We start from the raw sequence: 25,340 nt of genomic DNA on the forward strand, positions 1-25,340 counted from the left end.
TCATAAAACTTTTGGATTAATATTACTTATTGATAGAATGATACAGGGTTTGGTAGAAAGTAATTGCAAGAACAAGTTTTTGGGCCACTAAGTGCAAGACTTACAAAAATACATTAATGGTTGTTGTGAGTCTACTTTTAGAGTAGCTCCTGCAAAATACTTCTCTAAGGATATTTTCTTGTAAGTACATAGTAGGGATGAAAAAAAGTTCAAAATTCTATCTTATTAAAAACAAATATAGGTTATCAGATTTCAGACCTGAATAAGTGTTAGAGGAAATATGCAACACATTTTCCCTTCAGTATATGGTCATTTAATTCAAAGATGTAATGCTGGTCTATTGTATATGAGAGCAGAATTTATACTACTATATTCTTTTTGAAATCATGGCAAAAATATGTCACTGATACAAACAATGGTCAATGAGAATCCCCTCCCCAAACTCTTTCTCATTATTGAAAATGATAAAATTGTGGAGAACGTGTACTTTGTAGCAGATTAATATTTCTATTAGTCCGTTTTCACACTGCTAATCAATACATACCCAAGACTGGGAAGTAAAATAGGTTTAATTGGACTTACAGTTCTACATGGCTGGGAAGGCCTCAGAATCATGTCAGGAGGTGAAAAGTGCTTCTTACATGGCAGTGGCAAGAGAAAATGAGGAAGAGGCAAAAGCAGAAACCCCTGATAAACCCATCAGATCTCATGAGGCTTATTCACTATCACAGGAATAGCACGGGAAAGACTGGCCCCTTCATGGTTCAGTTACCTCCCGCTGGATCCCTCCCACAACACATGGGAATTCTGGGAGATACAATTCAAGTTGAGATTTGGTGGGGACACAGACAAACCATATCAATATTTAAAACATAATTTTCATATTTTAAACTTCTAAATATTTAAATAGATGGTTAAATAGATAAGCCTTACATTAGTGTATCACTTGGATGAAATAAATTTCCACTAACCTCTGTGTTTTTATTTTGACCTCATGTGATACTCCCTCAAAGCAACAGATTCCTTAATGATAGTCAAGGGATAGAACAGATGAAATTATTAAACAAAAGTTAACAGTTCTACCATATCACTATAAAATATATCTAATTCACAGCACCCAAATTACATTTGTAGGATTCAACAACATTCATTTTTTTTGATATTGTATTCCATTCTAATGTCATAAAAATACATAAAAGCCATAATATAATTGCATGGTGACTTAAAGGAATATACTCTGATAGCAATATTTGAATTAACCTCTTTCCCCACTTATTGGGGTCTTATAGATTTTAACATTGTAAGGCATTGTATAATACTGAGATATGAAATGGTTGGAGAATGTGATTCTCTTTGGTAAAGTATGAGAAGGGAGAGTGTGGATGAAGAGCTGAAAGCAGAAAGCCTGCATGATGTTCTTATTGCTCCTACTTTCTCAGGTAGGTCACCTTTCAGGAGGAGTGTGGATTTCTATTGAAGATCTAGAAATTGACTATATGAGACTTTGAGCCCCATGGAAAGTTTCTCTGTACCATCAGGGGTATATACAAACCCACAGGTACCTATACCATACTAGACTATCAGTCAGATGTTTAATGTAGTATGTCAGTTTGCCATTGGAAAGCTCTAGATGTTGACACAGAATTTCTCTGATGGATATTTAACTGTTCAAATTTTGTACCTTGGTTATATACCCCTCTCTTAACCACTGTTTTGACTTTAACATCATAGATTAGTTTTGTTTATTTTTTAAACTTTATATATAGCATGTAGCATTTTTGTGAGTGAGGGTGTGAATTCTTTTGTCAAATTAATTCTTGGGAAGGCCATTTGTAGTGTGACTGCGGTTTATTTTACTTTGTATTGCATTTTATTTTATGAATATACCACAATTTACTTGTCTATTTCATAGTAGATAACAATTTCAGGATGCTTTTCATTTCAAACTTTTCTGCTATACATTTTCAGAAGTTCCTCAGTCTAGTGGTGATCACTATCATTACTAGCCAATGAAGAGTACTTTGGTTCCTCCTCTTATCCCTCCTACTGGTAGAGCTGGGTAAATTTCTTGTTACAGGAATAAATGCTCATAAAGAATGCTAAGTAGATGAGAAACATGAAGCTACTGCATCCAATTACGACTGAAGAAAACAAATTTTATTTTACCAAAGCATGCTCACCAATTAAAGCTGTTTCTCTACAAAATTCACATTTCAAAAATATGATCAAAATTTGCAGCCATTTATTTACTTCATTTTAGCTACCAGAATCTAGATATTTTATTGAAAAGGCAAATCATATGAAAAATTCCTAGAAATAGAATTATTGGATGAAAAAGCAGATATATTTTAAGACTTCTGACAAAGGAACAGTGACAATTTACACCCTATCACCAGTGTACTGGAATGCCAATCTCCCCTTGCTAATGCCACATGTTATTGATCATTGCCAATTTAATTGGCTGAGAATGGGATCTCTGTGTTGTTTTTATTTGCATTGCTTTGACTGCTAGTGATGTTGAACAGTATATCTAATAGTGAGACAGAACTTGAGTAAGAAGAGAAGGGAGGGAAAGAGATAAGTAAGCTTGTGTGTGGTTGCTATTTTTAATGCTCACATTCTAATTTATGTTATTCGAGTGTGTGAAAATGACTTTGGATAAAGTGCCCCCTTTATCATCTGCTTATCACTTCTTCAACTCTTTTTCTACTGAATTATCTCCCTATTTTTCTAAATTTCAGATTTCTAGATGAAGCTGAATATAAAAGACATGGAGGGACATCTAGGAGATGTGATTAGCTGGGACCAGATATCACATTTGACTTTCCTCCTCGTCTGTCCTACCTAAATTTAAATTGTGATTCAGGGAAACATATACTGTGATAAGTATTTTACCATGCTTCAAAAATCACAACACCCCTAAATATTGAAATACATTTTGTTCTGTTGCCTTGGGAGTAATAAAACATAAAGGAACCACACTTGAACAACAAAAAATTAATGGCAAATTATCTTTCTTCATGTTTCATCTCCTTGTATACAGTAGACCTTTTAAACATTTTGAAAAAATAAATACATAAATGAATGAGAAAGTGAATGAATGAAGGTTCTAAATAACATTTACTTGAGATATGTGAATGCTAGCAGAAAACCATTTACAATTAAGTAGGAAAATCTAAGCTGATTTAAATTTCTTCTATGTCCACTGTTTACTGAAAATCTTTGACATTTGATTTATTAATCAGTGAATGAAAAAATTAATCTAAAAAGGAAATAATGAATTTCATAGGGTCCATTATTATATGACAGTTTATGTGATAATACAGTTTGTCAAAAGTAAATCCAAGAATTTGGTGGTAATTGCTGTTGAACATACAATTACTCCGACTTAGCTGGTAATGAAATTAAACATTCTATGGTAAGAAGAAAATTATACAAAATACTATCAATGAAAAATCCACTTTGATAAATATGCATGATTTCAGAGATTAACCAGTGTTGTTACAACTAAACAACCAATCCTGAAATTTATAATATTAAATGTAGATGAAATATTAGAAGCACAATTATAATAGTAATAATAGAGTATCCATTACAAAGAAATCAGTTCACAAAATAGTAAGCAGTTTGCTTCCATAAAGGATTGAGAAATGTGGAATTAGAAGGGAAATTAAAGAAGGATAGATGGGGGCAAAGAATAGAGACCCATTTCCAGGTTAGCTTAAATGATGGAAAATGTTTATAAGGTAGATATAGAATATAAAAAATGAAAGTGGTCTCTTAGCAGGCCTATGAAATATTGGTACACAATTTTAAACAAATTGTATATGAGAAGTAAAATACTGAAATGCAGCTCAGCTCAGGAACTACTCCCACTGAGCGCGGAAACAAAAGTAGTTCTCTCTAACGCTCTGCATCACAAAGACTCAAATTACTTCCAGTTTCAACTTCAACAGCTCTTGCCCTTGCAAACTGATTGATTCCTCTCTTCCTTTTTCTCTTGAGCTGTAATATGTCTTGATGATTTCTGATTACTTATGGCTTATGTAGGCTTTGATTGCCTCAAAGGGTCTGCTTAAGGCTTCTTGTTTTGTGTGTATCCAAATTTGCTCAACGTGTCACCTGATTTCTACTTTGTGTGTCATAGTCTTCAAATTCAGTGAGATTATCCAATTAGGCAAAAGAGTCACTAAATATGATGTATTTCTGGTGGAACTCACATCAGAAAACTCAGGAGTCCTTTCAAAAGAATCACCACTAGTACTTATTTCGTATTAAGTGTTCTGGAGTTTATCCTGAGAGTAAAAATATAGGCCAAAAAAGTGCTGTCCTGGGATCAAAATTACTAGTCCAATCATTTGGTGGAGTTCTGAGATTATGTACCTATAACGACACCCTTAGGGAAAGGTTGTAGGTAAGACCGGTGCACTAGAATTTTCCTGAAGGAGAGATTGTGGAACTGGTAGATACCTTCCACTCTGTTCCCTTCAACCTATGTTAATGATGAGACTAAACATTTTGAAGACTCAGCAAAGATCACGGAGCTTAAACTCCAGTATGTTATTTTAACAGGAAATCATTGAATACGTTGCAATGCTATTTATCATCAATATTTTGCCAAGAAGTTGTGGTTATAATGAATAACACCTGAATCAATGGAAGATGGTAGTAATATGTTGATATTTTAATAGTTTTTATGGGATCAGACCCTTAGTGTAAACATAAACTTTAAATTTAGAAGGCAAAGGAATTGGTGATTTAGGGAGATTTGACAGTAATAATTAGTTTTTTTAAATTAAACATAATAGTTTATCTTGAAAACATTTAGTCACCAAAGCCATAGAATTATTCTGTGTCTAGAACTTGAGGCTCTCACTTTCTCAGTAATCAAAAAGATAAGAAATTTTCAGAGAAGGAGAAATGTGAGTTTCTCTGTGAATTTTATTGTGTGCTCTTATGCACTGGTGAAATGTTTTCCTATTTAAGGTGATGTATTAAGTAGAGTGACATGTGGCTGCACCATTCTTACACCTCCTTGTTAAATGACATACACTTCCATACACTGTTTGAAATAATAAGTGAGCAATTTGAATTAAGTGTGGGTGTTAGTAGCATTTGCAGAATTTTCCACATTTTGCTCTTGGCTCCTGCAGTTAGACTTTTAACCATTGAAAAACTGAAGTCGTAGACATTTAAATTATGCCATTCCTGATTTCTTCATAATGCCAATATGCAGCCAGCTTTTGCCATCAAATGAATATGAGGAATTTCAGGATGAGGGTACTATGTCTAGGATAGGGGATTATTCCCATTATTGCAAGTAAATCCCATTAATTTGATTAAATTAGGAACAAATGAAAAACCCCTTGGTTTATGTGCAGTCTGTGTGCTACAACATTTTGTTCTTACTGATATGCTTCTTGATGCTTTCATGTGGCATTCTCTCTAAAAATCTCAAACTCCTAGAGGTTGAAGAGCATGTTCTATATTTCTCAATACTTCTCCTTAGTGCCTGGTGCAATGCCGTGAATGTAGTTGTTTAACAAATATGTGTTTTCGAGGTAATTATGGGATTATCCTTAAGCTCATGAATGAGGTGAGTTATCAAACAGGTGTAGTCATATATGCCTTTAGTTTTAACTCTTTCTCTCTCCATTTAAATTTGTTTGCTGATAATGTTCTTTAAGAATATCTACAAGTCCTCAGGTATTTCTGCCTTGTGCATTGTAAGAAAGTAACTACTCTGTCATTTTTCTGGGAGGAAACTAAAATTGAATGATCAGGTGACCCTGGAACTTGGAGATAAAGAAATTGCAAGTTTCAAACTGTCATGACTACTGACACTCTGAGCTTTAGTAGGTGTTAGGGAAATATATCAGCATTGAGAACTTTTATACATGTTTACATATTACTGAGTGTTTTGAACAGTTCATATATGATACTAATCAGAAACTGTTGTTAAGTGATAAAGTGGAAGACTTCTGAAATAAAACTGTGATGCTGTAGAGAATCTTAGATTAGCTAATCCTATAAGTAGTAGTGTCAAGAAAACCTGGAGAAGAGCACATGGTCATAATGGGCACATGCACCCAAACTGTACCTGTTAGGGCAGTGTATAGATGGCTTAAGCAACGTATCACAAACAGGCAACTTCTAGACATGTCTTACTTGACATGTGCAATACTTAATAATATTTGAAATCGTTATTGACATTTAAACGATGGGAAATTTTACTTAAAAATTAGAAGGTCTGGTAATTTTGGTTTTTCATCTTATCATGACTACAACTGGCAGGATTGGCTGGCCCTTTTTGATGAGGTAGTCACTTTACAGAATGGTTATATGTAATTTTAGTCCCCACTGATCTTCTTCACTCATTGATGTAATCTGTCTAGGACCTTTGGCTTCTGGCTTTGTAGGTCCTGTCTCAAGCTCACAAAGATCCCTGTCCTAGGAAATTTCCGGACTAATCTACAGGACATTTGAACTACATTCAAAGTCAGAACAAGAATTACATTCAAAGTTAAAATCCGTGCTGTTCAGTGTAGTAGCCACTAATTGGGCTACTTAAATTCAGTAAAATTAAATAAAAATAAAAATTTAATTCTGGAGTTGCATTAGCTGCATATCTAGCTGCGTGTCACATGCACATGGAGAACATTTTCATAATTGCAAAAAGTTGTATTGAACAAACTGGTATACTTAGTAAAATCTTTACAAATGACAATTACAAAAGAAATGCCCTAAAATGATAGACTTCAAATGGAAAATTCTAAAGCACAAACAGACAAACAACTGGCACTCACTGGCTGAAGCACAGAAAGGATGAAGTATTTTAACAGATCATTTAAATCTCCTTAAACCAACTTAGGAGCACTGGACCAAATGAATTGCATTCCAAAGAAACGGAAGTATTTATACGTATAAGAGGAAAAATTACCACTGACAACAGTTGAGATGAGTTTCCAGAAGAAAAAAACTGAAATAAAAAAGAAAAATTCAGCCGGGTGCAGTGGCTCACGCCTATAATCTCAATGCGGCCGAGGCAGGGGGATCACCTGAGGTAAGGAGCCTGAGACCAGCCTAGCCAACATGGTGAAACCCCTGTCTCTACTAAAAATACAAAAATTAGCTGGGCGTGGTACCACGCACCTGTAATTCCAGCTACTCTGGAGGCTGAAGCAGGAGAATTGCTTGAACATGGGAGGCAGAGGTTGCAGTGAGCTGAGATCATACCACTGCACTTCAGCCTGGGAGATAGAGTAAGACTCTATCTCAAAAGAAAACAGAAAAATTCTTATTTTGGATTCAGGGGGTGCATCTGCAGGTTTTCTGCCTGGGTAAAATAAGAGGTGAAATTATAAGAATAAAATAATAATGTGCAAAAACAAAAGAAAAATTATACTAATTAGATATGAGGACACTTACTAATCTCCGGGTGGGCATAATTATATGATGGCTCCAAAAGCTGATAGCTTAGGAGCACTTCAGAAAACAATTGCATAATGGGCCAGCTTAAGAGAAAAGCAAATAATGGCAAAATATCTATTAATTAGATTTCTATTTCAAAAAATGTGATAAAGACCTTCAAGGTATGTTATCTTCCCTGATTGAGATTTGCCTCAGTGATCTTCAAGTCCTCTTAAAGCTAAAAAACTGACATTAGACTTTTACTACTGAAAGACGAATAGCCTTGAATGTAACATTTAAAACAATTAGGCAGATGTATAGGTAAGTAAATAACTTTACTTAAAATATACTCACTAAATAGATGGTAAGTTACAGCACTCTATAAAATCAGATTATATGTTGAGCTGTGTCATGTTTTATATTTTTCTCAATGACTTGAATGAGTGAATTCATAGAAGGCAAGCTTATCAAATTATCAGGTGACACAAAGCTGAGAGAAAAAGTTAATATATGCACTGTAGAAGTTAAAATTTGAACAGATTTGATGTAAAAAAAAACTAACAAGATATGAGTTAAGAGGATTTTTTTCATTTTAAAGATGATGCTTAATGGGGATTAAAAAAAAAAAAGAACACGAACTTGTATTGCTTGAAAAGTTGTGAATTGCAAACTCAAGATTCAAACTAACTTGGCAGCCTAGAATTCTGGGTAGAATTGAACAAGATGATTAACAGTAATTCATGGTATTCAGCCTGAAATAAAACCAGCTGTGATGGTAAACCTCCCCCTTGAAATGTATTCTTCACTTGCCTTCAGATTCCTCTAATTAGTCCTGGTTTTCCTCCTGCTCTACAGACCATTTCTCAGCCTCTTTTACTAGTCAGTTCACCCTCATCTCCTGTACCTCTGAACATTGGAGAGCCTCAGTTCCTGTACCTCCATTTTCATCTCCACTCCTTCCTTTAGTGAGTGGGTTCTCATTCATAGCATTGGTTCCTTTATGTAAGGGAACTTCTCAGTTTTTAAATCTCAAGCCCACACCTGTCTCTGAACTCTGGGTTAATATATTCAGCAGCCTCCTGGGATATGAATCCTCCACTTGAATTCCCATTAGATTTCTCATATTTAACCTGATGGAATTCCTACTTTTCTCTTCCAATCCTACACTAACTTGAGTTTTCTCACCTCAGTTGTTAATGGTTCTTCTGTTCTTCCTGCAGTTCAGGACAAAAAAAAAAAAAAAAAAAAAAAAAGAGTCATCCTTGATTCCTCACTTTTTCTAATACCTCAAATCTAATTAGTCAAAAAATTACCCGAAGATTTCTGATTCCTAGGTTTTCAATATTTCAATATCCCCTCTGATCAGCTCTAACCTCATCTCACACCTGGATATTGCAGGAGCCTCTCAACTATCTTCCTGTGTCCACCGTTGAAGCATTCAATGTATTTTGAATGTTATAGTTCAGTAATCCATTTTATATTTAAATACATATTACTTCTCAGCTCACAATCCTCTAATGCTGTTCTTTCTCACTCAGGATGTGCTCCTATCATCTCTTTACAATCGTCTTCAAGTTGCTACTACTGCATTCGGTTTCTGACCTTATGTAATTTCTATGGCCACAGTGGCCCCCTTCTATTCCAGTTCTGTTCCAGACCTGATCTCACCTCAGGCATCTGCATCCTGCCTATAATGCTTTTCTCTGAGATCTCTTTGTGGCTCATTCCTTCATATCCTTTAATTTTTTATTCAGATATTACTCTCTCCGTGAAATGGTCTTGATTTCTTTATTTAAAATTTCTTTTCCACCCAATGCAATCTTGCTTCCATACTTAACTTTTCTCCATGACATATATTACCTTCTGAACTAAAATATAATTTATATATTTTATTATCTTTATTTCTTCTGACATAAATTCCATGATGACCAGGACTTCTTCCTGTTTTGTTCACTGTTCTGTCCCTCACTCTGAGAATAGTGTTGGTATATAGTAGGTGTGCAGTAATTGTTTCTGAATAAATACATCTTTATGGGAACAAATCAAGGATGAATAAATAAAGGTACTATAAACTGGATGTAGAATATAACATAATCAGGTAAAATGTTCATAATTGTGAGGCGTCTAAAAAAGAAAAACATCCAAGTTTATAGAAATGAAGTCCAGAATAATAAATATAAAAACCCCTTGTTTTCTGCACCAGTGTAAACTTCTTATTTTGCATTCATGCCTTTGAAGAGGACACTTGAAAATCATCTGTGTATCAAGAAGATTCTGAAGAGAATGTTTAAAAGGTTTCAAAAATAATTTAGAAATCATAGATATAATAGAGTAGAAAATTGGAAAAGTTGAATTAAATTTACATACTTTATGTTTTAAGATGTTAAAAGAAAAAGGAATTAATCTTATAATGAGTAGATTCAGAAAGAATAACTAGTAATAATAGGTGAAAATACTGATGAGGGTTCAACATTTGAAACATTGCCTTCAATATTCTATACAATTAATATTTTAAATTTGTATGGTCTATAATAGTAGGAAGCTTCCTTTTCCAGGGAGAGCTCAAGTAGATGGCAGATGGTTAACTGTCTAGAAAATTATCAATTGAGATGTGCATTGCATGGGAGGTGAGGCTTATAGATCCCACTTGAAGTCTTATATTACATATTTGTTTTCTATAAATAGGCATAGCTATGCACAACTATGGCTATATGAACAGCTATATGTGTAAGTATATATATATACACACACACATATATACATATATTAGATTTATGTATATCTACATATATATACATGTATATGCCAGTTTTATTGATATGGACATTAATTGGATCCTGGAGATTACCTCATTGCATATAAAACTCATCTCATAATATCAACCTTTACCTAAGCTCAAAGTTTAACTACCACAACCTTTTCTCTTCCATTATTTTCTCTTGTATAGTGAAATAAAACTTTCTGCACAAAAGCCTTTGGGTAATAAGCATAACTTTGGGCTTTTAAGATCAAGATCTGGGTATGCTGTTAAGTATTTTGACCGGACATTACTTACTGCTAAACCTAAGTTTTAAATTTTCTCCAGTATAAACCATTTTCCACAGAATACGCAATTATAATTACAGTTCTATTTAACAGGACATATTTCTATCTTATAAGTTAGTTCTTAAACTTTTCCAAATTCATGCAATTTTCTGGAAATAACAAGCATCAATTAATCTATAAGTGTGAAGTTTACTTGTTGAAACATGGAATTGTCTTTTGCTTACTGAACCAGGTCAAAGGGAAAGAGATTTTTTTAAAAAGTCAATGAGCTGGCAAGATGAGTAAAGATTATATTCTCTGTTGTCTCAGAGAGCAGATGTTACATTTATTATCTCTGCAAAACATGTAAGAATGTTAGGTGAGAATTTTTGTATTTTAGAAAAGATTCCCTTATGATTGAACTCCTTGCAAAAGATGATGACATGGTTGTCAAATAACACCTAGTTTGTTAGGTTTAAACATTCACATAAGTTAATGTTTACAAAAATAACAATTTTAAAATAGCCCCATACCAGTGCTTCTTAAACATTAAAACACATGAGAATTACCTGAGAAGTAACATAAAAATGATTTCCAGGGCAGAACTATAGATATTTTGATTTTGTAGGTTAGAGTAAGGCACAGAGATATGCTTATTTAACGAGCACAAACCTCTAACATCTCTCTGCTATTACAGTATAGGTCATCCAAGGACCACTCTTTGCCTAACACTATAAACCTCTATGTAGATCTATATTTTTAAATCAAAGGTATCTTCTGTATGCCTGATTCATACTATATAGTTATAAAGAGAGTATTAGTCCTTTGGTGTTAAGGCTGAGACATTTATTTCATTATTTTCCTACAGGATGTACTTATTCTAACTCTTTCTTGTCTTCCAAAATGTATGTGGAAGGAAACAGCAAAACAATCTTTCCTAGCTGTGGTTGGCTCACTTTACATATAACATTTTTGGGGATAGAGCACCCTCATGTGGTAATATAATGCTACAAATATTCCATTATTTTATTGTATGTCTTGAGCAACCACAAGCTAACAGTTGCTGGTAACTTGTACCAACTCATTGCATCATATTTCTAAAGAATTTTTAGAGCAACTTTTGATAAAATCTAAAGAAGATATTCATGTACAAAAATTAATACATTCCCACTGTATATTTTCATATTCCAATAACTGTGACTTCCTTTAATGAGTCAGGAAAGCTGTGACAATGCTTCTGTTAAGTCATTATAAATGACTTCACCAAATTAAGCTTCTGGGACACAGAGCTCATCAGCACACAAACACAGCATTCTGTTATTAGTCTAGTGTTTTTTTTTTTTTTTTGGACCATGGGAATAATTCCATTCTGCTCCAAAGTAATAAAAATCAAAAATATTCTAAGATTTAGGGAAATTTTGAATAAACACTAAGTGATTCAAAACAATAAAAATAATTTTTTCACATAAACGGAACTGCCTTGAACTTGAGCATGAAGTCCTATGGATAAAAACATTTCTGTAGAAGGCAAATATCCTGCTCACTTTGCTGCCGTTTGGGGAATACCAGACCTTCTAAAAAACACAAGCAATACCTTCAGCCAAAAGAATAACAGTAACCCTACTAAACAAAAGGATATTGCAGTCAAATATGCACTCTTGATTAAAATGTACAATAATGTAAATGAATAATTGTGAATGCTTACAATGAAATTGATAATCGTTTTTAAAGTCATTTCAGTGTCATAATTGGCCATGATTGTTCTATAAGGAGGGGAGTTGACTTAACGTATGCCTCCCATCTCCCAGTGTATCCAGAAGTTAATCTGATGTCACAGTGACTTCTCAAAAATTGTATCCTTCTTGGAAAAGTGTTATTTTGCCGTGGTTTTAAAAGCATTTACATTTGTTTTTTTCTGTTGAATATTTTCCTTGTTCGACAAATGTGACTTACCCCATAGGTAAAGGGGTTTTTTTTTATAGTTATAATATAGATTTGCTTTTTATTAATACCATTTCAATGTAAGCAAGCAGCTTGTGCTCATTATAAATAATATAGTATCAATTTTTTAAAAAGAGAGAGAAAAGTATGTCACCCATTACAATCTCTCTTTCTCACACTTCCTTGAGATAATGGTTCTTACTGTCTTGGTATGTTTGAATTCAGTATTTTCATTCATGCAAAGAATATGTTTACAAATAATTACAATGTATATAGAGAAAATATGTATGAATATATATACATGTTTATACTTGTGATCATGTTGTATATATAGCTTGATGTCTTTTGACATTGTACCGGGTTAATTTTTCTGTTAAATCAAATGTTCAAAACTCTAGTATATGAATATATATAACAGTTGCTGGTATCTTGTACCACCATTGGATCAATTTCAAAAATGTTCATATATACTCTAAAGGGTTCATATATACTCATGTATATATGTATTCATGTAAATGTATAATACATATATAAACTCCTAATAATATATATGCCCCATTAATAATAGATATATGCTCATGTAAGAATTAACATTTCTTTAGCCATGTTTTAAAAAATTTGGAGGTGTATCCAATATTTTAATAGTAATAAATAATTTGATAGTATTTGTCACATGGATTATAATCATGATTATCATCATAATTAGTGCTATATATAATGAATTAAGAAAATAAGAAAGCCTAAGAAAACTATAATAATGAAGATAATAAGAGAAGATTCATTAAGAATTTGAATAAGATAAAAGTTCATTAAAGATTTGAACCCAACAATACAAATGAGTGATATTACCATGTATGAGAGTAAAACATTGATAACAACCAAGAACAAGAAAATCTACAGTTGATGGTGTAAACTGAGACTTCTTTAGCTACACAGTATGTAATTGGCCTAAGGCAACGGAATGACATTTTCAAAATATGAGGCTCAGGAGTTATACAATCCAGACATTGTTCTAAAAGAAAAGAAAAGAAAAGAAAAAAGTGAACAAACACAGTTTAACACACAAGTTTATTTTGTTTATTATCTTTTCATTCAGTTTGCATTTTCCTGATGGCCTACAATTAGCATTTACAGAATTCTAAAATTAATCAAATAATTTAATTTAAATTAGTTTTTAAAAGTTTATTTTCTAAATAAACACACATTAGAAACAGAAAATGAAAGTCATATGACATAATGTGCTAGAAGGAACACCACATTTTAGCAATCAGAAGGCTCTAGCCTTAGTTTAAAAGAAACTTAATTTATTCAAGCCTATAAACATTCCTAAATGCCAATCTTTTAGGCATGAACTGGTTTTTAAGATAGCCTCTATTCTGCTGATTTTGCGGCTTTTAAAAATAGTTCCTTGATTACTTATTCATAACATGAGTTAATGTTATTAATCATATGTATCACTGAAGGATAATACTTCAAAGATGAAGTAACCCTTTTTAATATAGGCATTAGCATCTGCCTAGCTTATTACCTTTCTAATGGAAATGAGAACCAGCACATTGCAAACAATATTATCATGTAGCCCAAGCTCTCTGTGGACCTGCAGGAAGCAGGGATCTAGCCTCTTATTCACCTTTCCATTGTCAACATCCCACCCACATGCTTACTTCACACTTGCTATTTCATAATAGTGGAATTAATCAGTTGATTAGCTAGTTAGTTATCCAATAAAAAGGAAACTTAAAAAACATTTTGAATAGTGGAAAGGTCTTAGGATTTGCTAAAGGAAAGAGGATTTGTTGAGAAAAGCCAAGTTTACTCATTAAAATTAATTATGTTAATATTATTAAACATTAGATAGCATACTTGAAAAATTAAAATAATCAGATATAGCTATATCTGATAGCTTTTTTCACAAAAAATGACAGTCTGGCTAGCTGTTCACCAATTTCCCTTCCTTCTCACATAAACAGGCTATAATATTCTATACCACACAATATAGTGATTCGTATTAGGATGGCTCTATCTTTGTATCTAAATGTATTTATAAATTTCAAAGTTTTGAGTCATTGTGCGTGCAACTACTGAAAGAATAGCATTTAAACTGTGATCTTAATCAATGGGATTTCTATGGCTCTTGCTTTTTCTTTCCGTTTGTGATTTATACACACTGTAAGCAAGTAGAAGACAGTCACACTCACAGCATTTCAAAACGTCTTTAGCATCCTATAACACACACATTATGTTTTTGTTCAATTTCTTTTTCCCTAGCTTTGAGCATTGAATCTAAGAGTCAGACTGTTAACTGTATTTATGAAAATTTGGAGAAAGCTGATAGGTTTTCTAAGTTACGGCAATTCTATTATATTTGATTTTTAAAATCTGAATCTAAGTCTTCCTTTATATTACCAATAACTAAAGATAGGGAACCCTTAATTGAATTTGTGCGCAGTATCCGTTTTCTACTTTCTCTGATTCACTAGCTTTTTGACTTGGGTAAGACCTTTTTTTTTTTTTTTTGGCCCATAGTTTTATGATTTGTGAAAGAGGAGAATTAAATAAATACTCTCAAACGTCTGTCTTGTCTCTAAAATACAAACCTGAGAAAATAAAGTTGAAACATATGAAAATGCCATTTTCTAGGTCAAATTGTTGAGTATTGTGGCATTTCATATGATTTTATCTGGTAATCAAATATTTTGTAGGCCTAAAACTGTCATATTTGTCTTTGTTTCATGAGGTGGCATTGCTAGTGACACCTCTGAGATTATGCCCTCTTTTCGTTTCTTTATTTGCCTGAAATTCTAATCTCTATTACAGCCGGGATTGTATTCATTTATGTTCTATGCCCCAGTGCCTGGAACAGTGCCTGACAAATACTAGACTCGGAGTAAATGTTTGCTGAAGGAATAGTGTTGTGACTTAAAATGTTCAAATTTTACAGAATTGTAATTATTAATAATGATGATAATCAGACATGTTAAAATACTGGAGTAGATAATACCAAAGGTGAAGTTTCTGACAGCTCTGTTAATGGGAAGGTGACAAGTTAATGTTAGCTAAAATAATCAAAGGTGTGGCACATCAGACAAAGATGTAAAAGCTGTGTCAGGTTAGTTCAGGGATAACACATGGTTTTATAAATATTTCTTTTACAATTATATATATTTTTTATAATTACAAATATTTTTTATATTAGAAAATATAAATATATAGACATGGTTAAAGGAAAAATCATTTATAGTGTTACTACCTAGAGAAAATAATAAAATCAGACCCATATATATAACTTCTCATGCCAAGGTAATTTTTCCATGTGATTAAATATTCTTTGAAAGCATTTTTTCATATTTTACTTGTAAGTTTTTGCAAATAAGTAGAGAAATAATTCAGTAAGCCCACAAATACTCATCATCCATATTCAGCATGTATCAAGGTTTGCTTGATCCCTTGCTGCACCTATCTTTTTTGCCTTTTTGTTGTCATATTTTAAAACTAAACCTAAAATTGAATCATTGAATATCTATATACTTTAGTATGTGTTTCTAAAAGTAATATGGTCATTTTATATAGCCATGATGCCAACAAAATTTTTAAATAAGCATTTAAGGTCACCTAATACTCACTATGTGATTGAATTGCTCCAATGATCTCAAAAACATGTTTTAACAGATAGTTAAAGAAACTGACTCCCTCTCCCTAAGTTACAGGACAGCAGCCTTGCTTGTTAGAATCTAGATCAGGAGCCAATCCTGAGACAGCCAACAGCAGACTCGCTGCAGGTAGCTCCTGCCCATTCCCAGGCAATGGGAAGGCTGTAGTCATGGCCCCAAATCAGCTCCTTGCAGGCAGATTACATCAGCTCCTCAAGTTGAGGAGACAGCTGGGCCTTCCTCCCGCAAAGCCTGGTTAGGAAAGGGAGACTGAGTGACTCAGAGGATGGGAGGGTGTTCAGGGGCCCCAGTTCACAGTTCCCACAGAGATGACCTTGAGTCACTCATTGACTTTGAACTGCCCTGGCTAAGGAGCCGCACCCCAGTCCTCATCCACAGCTTACCAGAGATGAAGTTGTCTGGCCTGAAGATCTGCCCTAAGGGTCCCAAGCGCATGGAGTCCATGGTGCCTCGCTCCAAATCCACAAGCGCAGAGCAAGCCACGTACCTGCCACCTGAAGGGAATGGGAAGGCATCGGTAAGGAGAGGCCAGCGTTCCCAGGAGAGCTACTGGGGCAAGACTGGAGTCTCACCACTGGCCTCGCTGTAGTACACATTGATGCGCTCCAGCTGCAGGTCACTGTCCCCACAGTAGGTGCCAGTGGAGTGGTTGCCATGTTCATGAGATATCACCTCCCAGAACTGCGAGAGATGCGAGAGGCCAGACAGGCCAGGGCTGAGTCACAGAGCTCAGGGAGTTGGAGTTGCTCCGGTCCCTCTCCCACTTCCACCCCCACCCTCAGGCCGCTAAGTCCCTTGAGGTTCGACCTGGCAGTCTTGCCAGCCACCCAGCTCCACCGCATCCTGGGCAGGGAGCCCAGGGACCGCAATGCAGAGGCGCCACCCCTTCCACTGCCAACATCTTCACCGGCCACCCCGCAGACCCTAGCTGTGCCCTTAGATTAGACCACTGGCTGCCAACCTTTGCGCCAATATGGTTCCTGCAGTGTCTGGTTTGGGTGAGCATGAACTCCCTCATGGCCAAGTCAGGACTATGGGAAGCAGAAGAAACGTGAAAAGGAGAAGCAATCACACAATGATTCAGCCTGCAGTCCGCCAATGCTTCAGTAGCCCCGTGCCCACCTCCTGCAGCCTTGGATTGGGCTCTCAGAATAAGAAACAGCTTTACTTTTCCACGAGTGTATCCACCTGTGATTCCCTTGGAGTTTAACGTCTATTGGAGAGATCAGGTGGCCTTGCTGCGGTCCTTTCCACATTGGGGAAAGCTGGTCAACTAGAGAACTTCTTCCCGCGTCTTCAGTAAGACCAAATCCCTAGCTGAGTTGAAACTGAATTTTCTTCCTGTGTGGGAGGGGAAGCCTTTTGTTTCCATATTCACAGAGTGCCTTTGCACCTGTCCTAGATTGATGACATATTTTTGTGATTGATGAGATGAGTCCTTTCATCTCTTAGGAGATCTGTGGTTAGGAAAGGCTTTCTGTATGCCAATTCAACAGGACCTAATTATAAGTTTTCCTTTGGAGCAGCTCAAACCCATAGTAAGCTATGGGTGTTGGAGGTAGTCAGGCCTCTGATTTCGTTAGAGTCTTCTTTAGAGTATGATTAGTTCTTCCACGTTTCCAGAGGACTACAGTCTCCACGTAGAGCGAAGGTGATATTTGATTCCTAAAGCTGAGGATAGGTGTTGGGATATGCCTGATGTGAAAGATGGGCCATTATCATTTTGCAGACTTTTAGATGATCCAAACTGAGGAATAATATCTTCTGGTGAACACTTTTCAGAGAGCATGGGGAACGCCTTGATCTAACCAGTGAAGGTATCAGTAAGTATTAGCAAATATTTCAATGTCCTACACAAAGGCATCTGAGTAAATTAGAGTTTTCAGCCCTCACTTGGAAAGGATTCTCAATGTTAGGTTAAACTAGAGGAGAAAATTGCTGGCTGTTTGGGTTATTTCAGGCACAGAGCTCAGGGCAGAGTCACCTGTTTTAGTGTCTTGAAAAGATTTATTGTCATAAACCAATGAGACATTAACCAAAACAAACAATCCTTTCTAGGGTGAAAAGAATCATGTAAGTGCTTAATTATTTTCCTATGATTAGTACTTGGCATTAGTAATGTATTACCATGAGTCAGCCAGCCGGAGGGGTTCTGGGCTACACTGCATTCCCTGGCCCATTTTTCTTCTTCTTCGAAGCATTCTGGCCCAGCTCTGGGTATGCTGACCAGCATGCCCATCAGCTTCATTGGCCCTTTCAGTGCAGTGACCTTGGCTACCCCATCTGCAAGGGCATTTTCTTTAACACGGTCAATCTGTCTTTTGATGTCCTCTGCAATGAATTATAGTCACTTTTCTTTGGCAGCCAAGCAGCATTCTAACAAGCTCAAAATCTGAGTGATGTATGGAAAAGCCTTGTGGTCAGGAGTCCCTACCCATTCCAAATTGCAGTATAAGCATGAAGCACTAAAAAAATCATACTTAGAATCAGTGTAAATGTTTACTTTTAATCCTTTCTCAACTGCAGGGCTCTGGTAAGTTCAATTAACTCAGCTTTTTGAGCTGAGGTAGAGCCAGCAAGGCTTGTGACTTGATTAACTTGTGCTGACTAATAAGAGTATGTCTAGCCCTCCTGTTTTCCTGATGCATAAAACAACTTGTATCTGTTAACCACTCTTCCTTGGGATGGTCAAGGAGCTCATCTCAAGTCTGGCCTGCTAGAATAAATTTGTTTCATAACCTGTGACATGGTTTGGCTGTGTCTCCAGTCAAATCTTATCTTAAATTGTAGCTCTTATAATTTCCATGTGTCTTCTGAGGGACGCAGTTGGAGGCAATTGAATTGGGTGGGGGCTTCCCATGCTGTTCTTGTGACAGTGAATAAGCCTCATAAGATCTGATGATTTTACTTTTTAATTTTTTTTTTTTTGCTTGTTTTTTGAGACATAGGCTTGCTCTGTTGCCCAGGCTGGAGTGCAGTGGCATGATGTCGGCTCACTGCAGCATCTGTCTCCTGAGCTCAAGTGATTCTCCTTTCTCAGCCACTTGGGTAGCTGGGATTACAGGTACCCACCAATATACCTGGCTAATTTTTTTGTTTTTAGTAGAGATGTGATTTTGCCATATTGGTCAGGCTGGTCTCAAACTCCTGACTTCAGGTGATCCATCCAGCTTGGCATCCCAAAGTGCAGGGATTATTCCCCTTTGTAAAGGGGAGTTTTTCTACACAAGCTCTTTTGCCTGCTGCCATGTAAGAGATGTGACTTTGCTCCTCCTTTACCTTCTGCCGTGATTGTGAGGCCTCCCCAGCCATGTGGAACTGTGAGTCAGTTAAACCTCTTTTCTTTATAAATTACCCAGCCTCAGATATGTCTTTACTAGCAGCATGAGAACAGACTAATAAAACCTGTATGCTGGAAAGGCTGAAAGCACCTGTGTACTCTTGCAGATAAGTAGCTGGGTTTATGGTTTGGCAGACTTCAAGGGTTATGTCTGAAGTGTCTAGCAATAAGGCCTGATACTTTAATAAATGTTCTCCTATAATCCACTGGTGTCCTTTAGTTTCTAGGACCACGTTCCCTTGGTGTGGGGTCAAAAAATCTTTAGGTGCTGTCCTAGTGTTTGTTTATTAGCCTTGCTTACTAGAAAAGTTGTAGCAGCAACAGTGCTAAGAAATCTAAGACACCCTGAGGCCACCTGGTCTATCTGCTCAGAAAAGTAGGCTACTGACCTTGGATTGTTCCCCACGATTTTTTTCATGTGGGGCTGTTAAATAAATTTCAACTTCTAATTATAATGATGGAGAGGTTATTGCTGATGTTTTCTGATAATCAAGGTAAAAAAATACTAGATTCCAAGACATCTCTTTTTTTTTTTTTTGAGACGGAGTTTTGCTCTTGTTACCCAGGCTGGAGTGCAATGGCGTGATCTCGGCTCACTGCAACCTCCGCCTCCTGGGTTCAGGCAATTCTCCTGCCTCAGCCTACTGATTAGCTGGGATTACAGGCACGCGCCACCATGCCCAGCTAATTTTTTGTATTTTTAGTAGAGACGGGGTTTCACCATGTTGACCAGGATGGTCTCGATCTCTTGACCTCGTGATCCACCCGCCTCAGCCTCCCAAAGTGCTGGGATTACAGGCGTGAGCCACCGCGCCCGGCCCGACATCTCTTTTTTAAAGTGTCACTTGGACCAGTGGCAAATTAAACAAGCAATCAGCTAAAAGTCAGAAAATCATTGAGGAAAGTAAAAGCTAAATGGTTTGAGGTCTGCTTCCTGTGGTAGCCTCCAGGCTGCTACAAAACAGAGGCAGTGAGCAGAAAGGTGACAAGATGCAGAGCCTTGAGGTGAGGGACAGAGATCACAAGGTAGGCAGTCCAAAAGAGAACGTGGCAAACATCTTGTTTAGCAAAATCCATTCTTTTCAATATACCCCAGGGCCTCTAACCCTGTGAGCTTGGCCTCTAATCTGAGTATGACACCCCAAGACCTTTAGCTGTTTTGGGCTGAGTCTTTCACTCTAGCATTATACTGTAGGGCCTCTCACTTAAGTGATAATGGATAATCAGTCTTACCCACCAGAATGGCTTTATGACTCTAAAAGATACCCCACTTGCTCAATGTCAGCTGATTGATTCTGTATGGATTGTTTTCCTTGAAGTCGGGGTCTTACCTTGGTGTCCCTTCATGATGTTGCTGAAAGATGTTGCTGGAAAAGAGGGTCCTGATACAGACCACAAAGGATTCTTAGATTGTGTGCAAGAAAAAATTTGAGGTAAGTCAGAGAGCACAGTGAAAAAAGCAAGCTTATTAGCAATGACTCCAGTACAGAGTTGGGTATCCTCAGAAAACAAGAGCAGAAGTGCACGGTCTTTTGTTAGTCTCTCTATTTATAAGCAACTATAAAGAGAAAGAGTTACAATTAAACTTGAAAGTGAAGATGTACTTACTAAAGGCAGGTGCTATTTGTTTTAACGATGGCCATTAAACCTTTGACCTAAGCTAGATCATTAATACTATCTTTAAGAAAAAATGCTGCACTCCTAGGACATTTATACATTTTTCAGGCTTGGTGGAAGATGTCTTGTATGGCCATACATATTCTGCAATTGTAATTGGTGGCCAGCTAAAATATGTGGCTATTTTCAGACCATAAGTATTAATCTTTTAGCTGTCTTGTGAGTACCTAGCTACTCATATTAAGATAGAGTATTCTAGTCATGTTTATTAAATTAGAGGCTTGGTAACCATGAGTTCCTCTAACACAACAAGTCTACTCCTCATGGAGAAAATGTATTTCTCAGGAATTTTGTGCATTATGTTTGATGGAATTTGGTATGTTTACCAAAATGGTAGAAAACAGTGAAATTAGTCCTCAAAAATTCCTCAGAATTATATATCAAGTAAACAAAATGAATATAGATAATATGTAGGTTGATACAGTTGATACTCAAAAGGAATTTTGTTTGAAACACAACGAGGTTTTTCTATTTTCATTTATTATTATTATTATTATTATTATTATTATTATTATTTTGAGACAGAGTCTTGCTCTGTTGCCTAGGTTGGAGTGCAGTGGCACCATCTTGGATCACTGCAACCTCCACCTCCCAGATTCAAACAATTCTTCTGCCTCAGCCTCCTAAGTAGCTGGGATTACAGGTATGCAACACCACATCCAGCTAATTTTTGTGTTTTTAGTAGAGATGGGGTTTCACTATGTTGGCCAGGCTGGTCTCAAACCCCTGAACAAAAGTGATCTGCCCACCTTGGCCTCACAAATTGCTTAGATTACAGACATGTGATTAGATTAATCACATGTGATTAGATTAATTACAATTTAAACCAAATCAGATTCAACAAGGAGTATCTCTTAGTTTCAAGATGTTTCCTGTCATTTTAAAATGTGGCATTCTTCAGTGGAAAGGAAAAATAGTGTTTGTCTCCAGAGTAAAGAACAAGGTTCCCTGCAGGCATTGGTTGACTGAGAGCTATGGCTCAGGATTAAAAATCCTTCTTTCTTAAACTTGTAAACCAAAAATAAATTCCTAAGCCCCTGTTGTCTAAATAGAGCCCTCTTCTTGGAAAAGGACATTTCAAAGTTAACCTGAAAAGTTAGTTCAGGCCATGGATCACACATGCCTCATTATACTCTCCTCCCTTTTTTTTTAATTTTAATTTTTAAATTTATTTTTGTGGATACGTAATTTGTGCATATATTTATGGGGGTACATGACATACTTTGATACAGGCATTCAATGAGTAATACATAATGAAAAATGGGGTATCCATCCCCTCATTCATTGATTGCTTGTGTTATAAACAATCCAATTATACTCTTTTAGTCATTATAAAATATATAAATTATTTTTGACTATAATCACCCTGTTGTGCTATCAAATATTGTCTTATTCATTTTTTCTAACAATTTTTTGTACCCATATAACATTCCCACTATCCCCCTGTTCCCCCATTGCCCTTCCCAGCCTCTGGTAACCATCCTTATGCTCTATCTCTATGAGATCAATTGTTTAGAATTTTAGCACCCACAAATAAATAAGAACATATGACATTTGTCTTTCTGTGTCTGACTTATCTCACTTAACATAAAGACTTTCAGTTCCATTTATGTCATTGCAAATGACAGACTCTCATTCTCTCTTATAGCTGGATAGTTTATATGTACCACAATTTCTCTACCCAGTCATCTCTTAATAGACATTTAGATTCTTTCTAAATCTTGGCTATCATAAACCCTGCTGTAGCAAACATGGGAGTACTGATATGTCTTTGATTTGCCAATTTTATTTATTTTAGGTATATACTAAGCAGTGGGATTCCTGGACCATATTGTAGTTCTATTTTTAGTTATATCTGAAACATCCAAACTGTTCTTAATTGTGTTCTCAACAACAGGTTATGGGGGTAAAATGATATCTCATTGTAAGTTTGATTTGCATTTCTATACTAATCAGTAATATGGAGCACCTTTTCATTATCTGTTTGCCATTTGTATGTCTTCTTTTCATAAATATTTATTTAAATTTTTTGCTTACTCTTTAATTAGGTTATTACATTTTTTCCATAGAATGTTTTGAACTCTTACTATATTGTACTGTGTTAGTCTGCTTCTGTACTGCAATGAAAAAAATACATGAGACTGGTAATTTATAAAGAAGATCAGTTTAATTGACTCACAGTTTCACACAGCTGGGGTGGCCTCAGGAAACTTAAAATCATGGCAGATAGGGAAGCAGGCACCTCTTACATGGCAGTAGGAGAGAGAGCAGGTATGTAAAGCAAAGGGGGGAGATACCCTTACAGAACCATCAGATGTCATGAGAACTCACTCACTATCACAAGAAAAGCATGGGGGAAACCACCCCCATGATCCAATCACTTTCTACCAGGTCTCTCCCTCAACAACTGGGGAGTAAAATTTAATATGAGATTTGGGTGAAGACACAAATCCTAACCACATTATGTAGCTATTAATCCCTTTTCAGATGGGTAATTTACAAATATTTTCTCCCATTCTGTGGGTTTTCTCTTCACTTTGTTGATTGTTTCCTTCACTGTAAAAAAGCTTTCTAACTTGCTGTAATCCCATTTGTACATGTTTGCTTTGTTTGTCTGTGCTTATGGGGCATTATTTAATAAATTTTTGCTCAAACCAATGTCCTAGAGAATTTCCCCAATGTTTTCTTGTAAAAGTTTGATAGTTTAAGATGTTAGGTTTAAGTCTTTAACTCATTTTAATTTGGTTTCTGTATATGGCCAGAAATAGGGTTCTAGTTTCATTTTTCTGCCTATGACTTGCCAATTTTCCCAGCTCTATTTATTGAAGAAATTGTCTTATTTTTTATTGTATGTTCTTGGCACTTTCATTGAAAATAAGTTTACTGTAGGTTTATGAGTTTGTTTTTGGGTTCTCTATTCTGTTCCATATCTGTGTTTATGCTAGGGCCATGCTGTTTTAATTACTATAGCTTGGTAGTATAATTTGAAGCCGGGTAATGGGATTCCTCCTGTTTTGTTTTATATACTCAGCATAGCTTTGACTATTATAGCTTTTTGTGGTTCTGTATAAATTTCAGAATTCTTTTTCTATTTCTTTAAAGAATGTCATTGTTATTTTGGTGGAGATGTCATAAAATCTATAGATTGCTTTGGATTGTGTGAACATTTTAAAAATACTGATTCTCCCAATCTGTGAACATAGAAATATCTTTCTATGTTTTGTGTCCTCTTTCCTTTCTTTTACCAGTGTTTTATAGTTTTAATTGTTGAGAACTTTTATTTCTTTGGTTAATTTCTACGTATTTTGTTTTATTTGTGGCTATTGCAAATAGTATTATTTTTTAAAATTCTTTTTCAGTTTGTTGACGGTTGGCTTACAGAAATTCTACTGATTTGTATATATCAATTTTGTATTCTGCAAATTTGATTAACTTATTAGTTCTAATCGTTTTTTTAGTGGGTATATTAGGCAATTCTCACATTGCTATAAAGAAATAACCTGAGACTGGGTAATTTATAAAGAAAAGAGGTTTAATTGGCTCATGGTTCTACAGGCTGTACAGAAAGCATAGCACAGGGCCCTGCTTCTGGAAAATCCTCTGACAGCTGACACTCAAGGTAAAAGATAAATCTGGTGCCTGTACATCACATTGTAAATGCGAGGGTGTGTGTGTGTGGAAGTGCTACATACTTTTAAACAACCAGCTCTCATTAAAACTTACTATGTGAGGATAAGAAAATGATACCAAATTGTTCATGGAAATTCTGCCCTCATGATTGAATCACCTCCCCAGTAGGCCCACCACCAACATTGAGGATTACATTTCATTATGAGATTTTGGTGGGAGCACACACTCAAACTATATTAGTTTGCCCTTGGCCATTCCAAATCTTATATCCTTCTCATATTTTAAAATACAATCATGACTTCCCAATAATCCCCAAAGTCTTAGCTCATTTTAGCCTTGACTCAAAAGTCAAAAGCTTCATCTAAGGCAAAGCTAGTTTCTTCCTTCTATATGCCTGTAAAATAAAAAAAAAGGTAAGTTAGGTACTTCCAAGATACAAAAGGGGTATGGGCATTGGGTAAATACTCCAATTCTAAAAGGAAGAAATCAGCCGAAAGAAAGGGGCCACAGGACCCATGCAAGTATGAAACCCAGAAGGGCAGTTATTAAATTATAAGGATCCAAAATAATTATTTTTGACTCTCTGTCCCATTTCCTGGACATATTAATGCTTTGGGAAAGTCTAACCTTGTGGCTCTGCATGGTTC

Source organism: Aotus nancymaae, unplaced genomic scaffold (assembly GCF_030222135.1).
Source record: "Aotus nancymaae isolate 86718 unplaced genomic scaffold, 86718_ANA_hifiasm-v0.15.2.pri h1tg000029l, whole genome shotgun sequence".
Classification (NCBI taxonomy): domain Eukaryota; kingdom Metazoa; phylum Chordata; class Mammalia; order Primates; family Aotidae; genus Aotus; species Aotus nancymaae.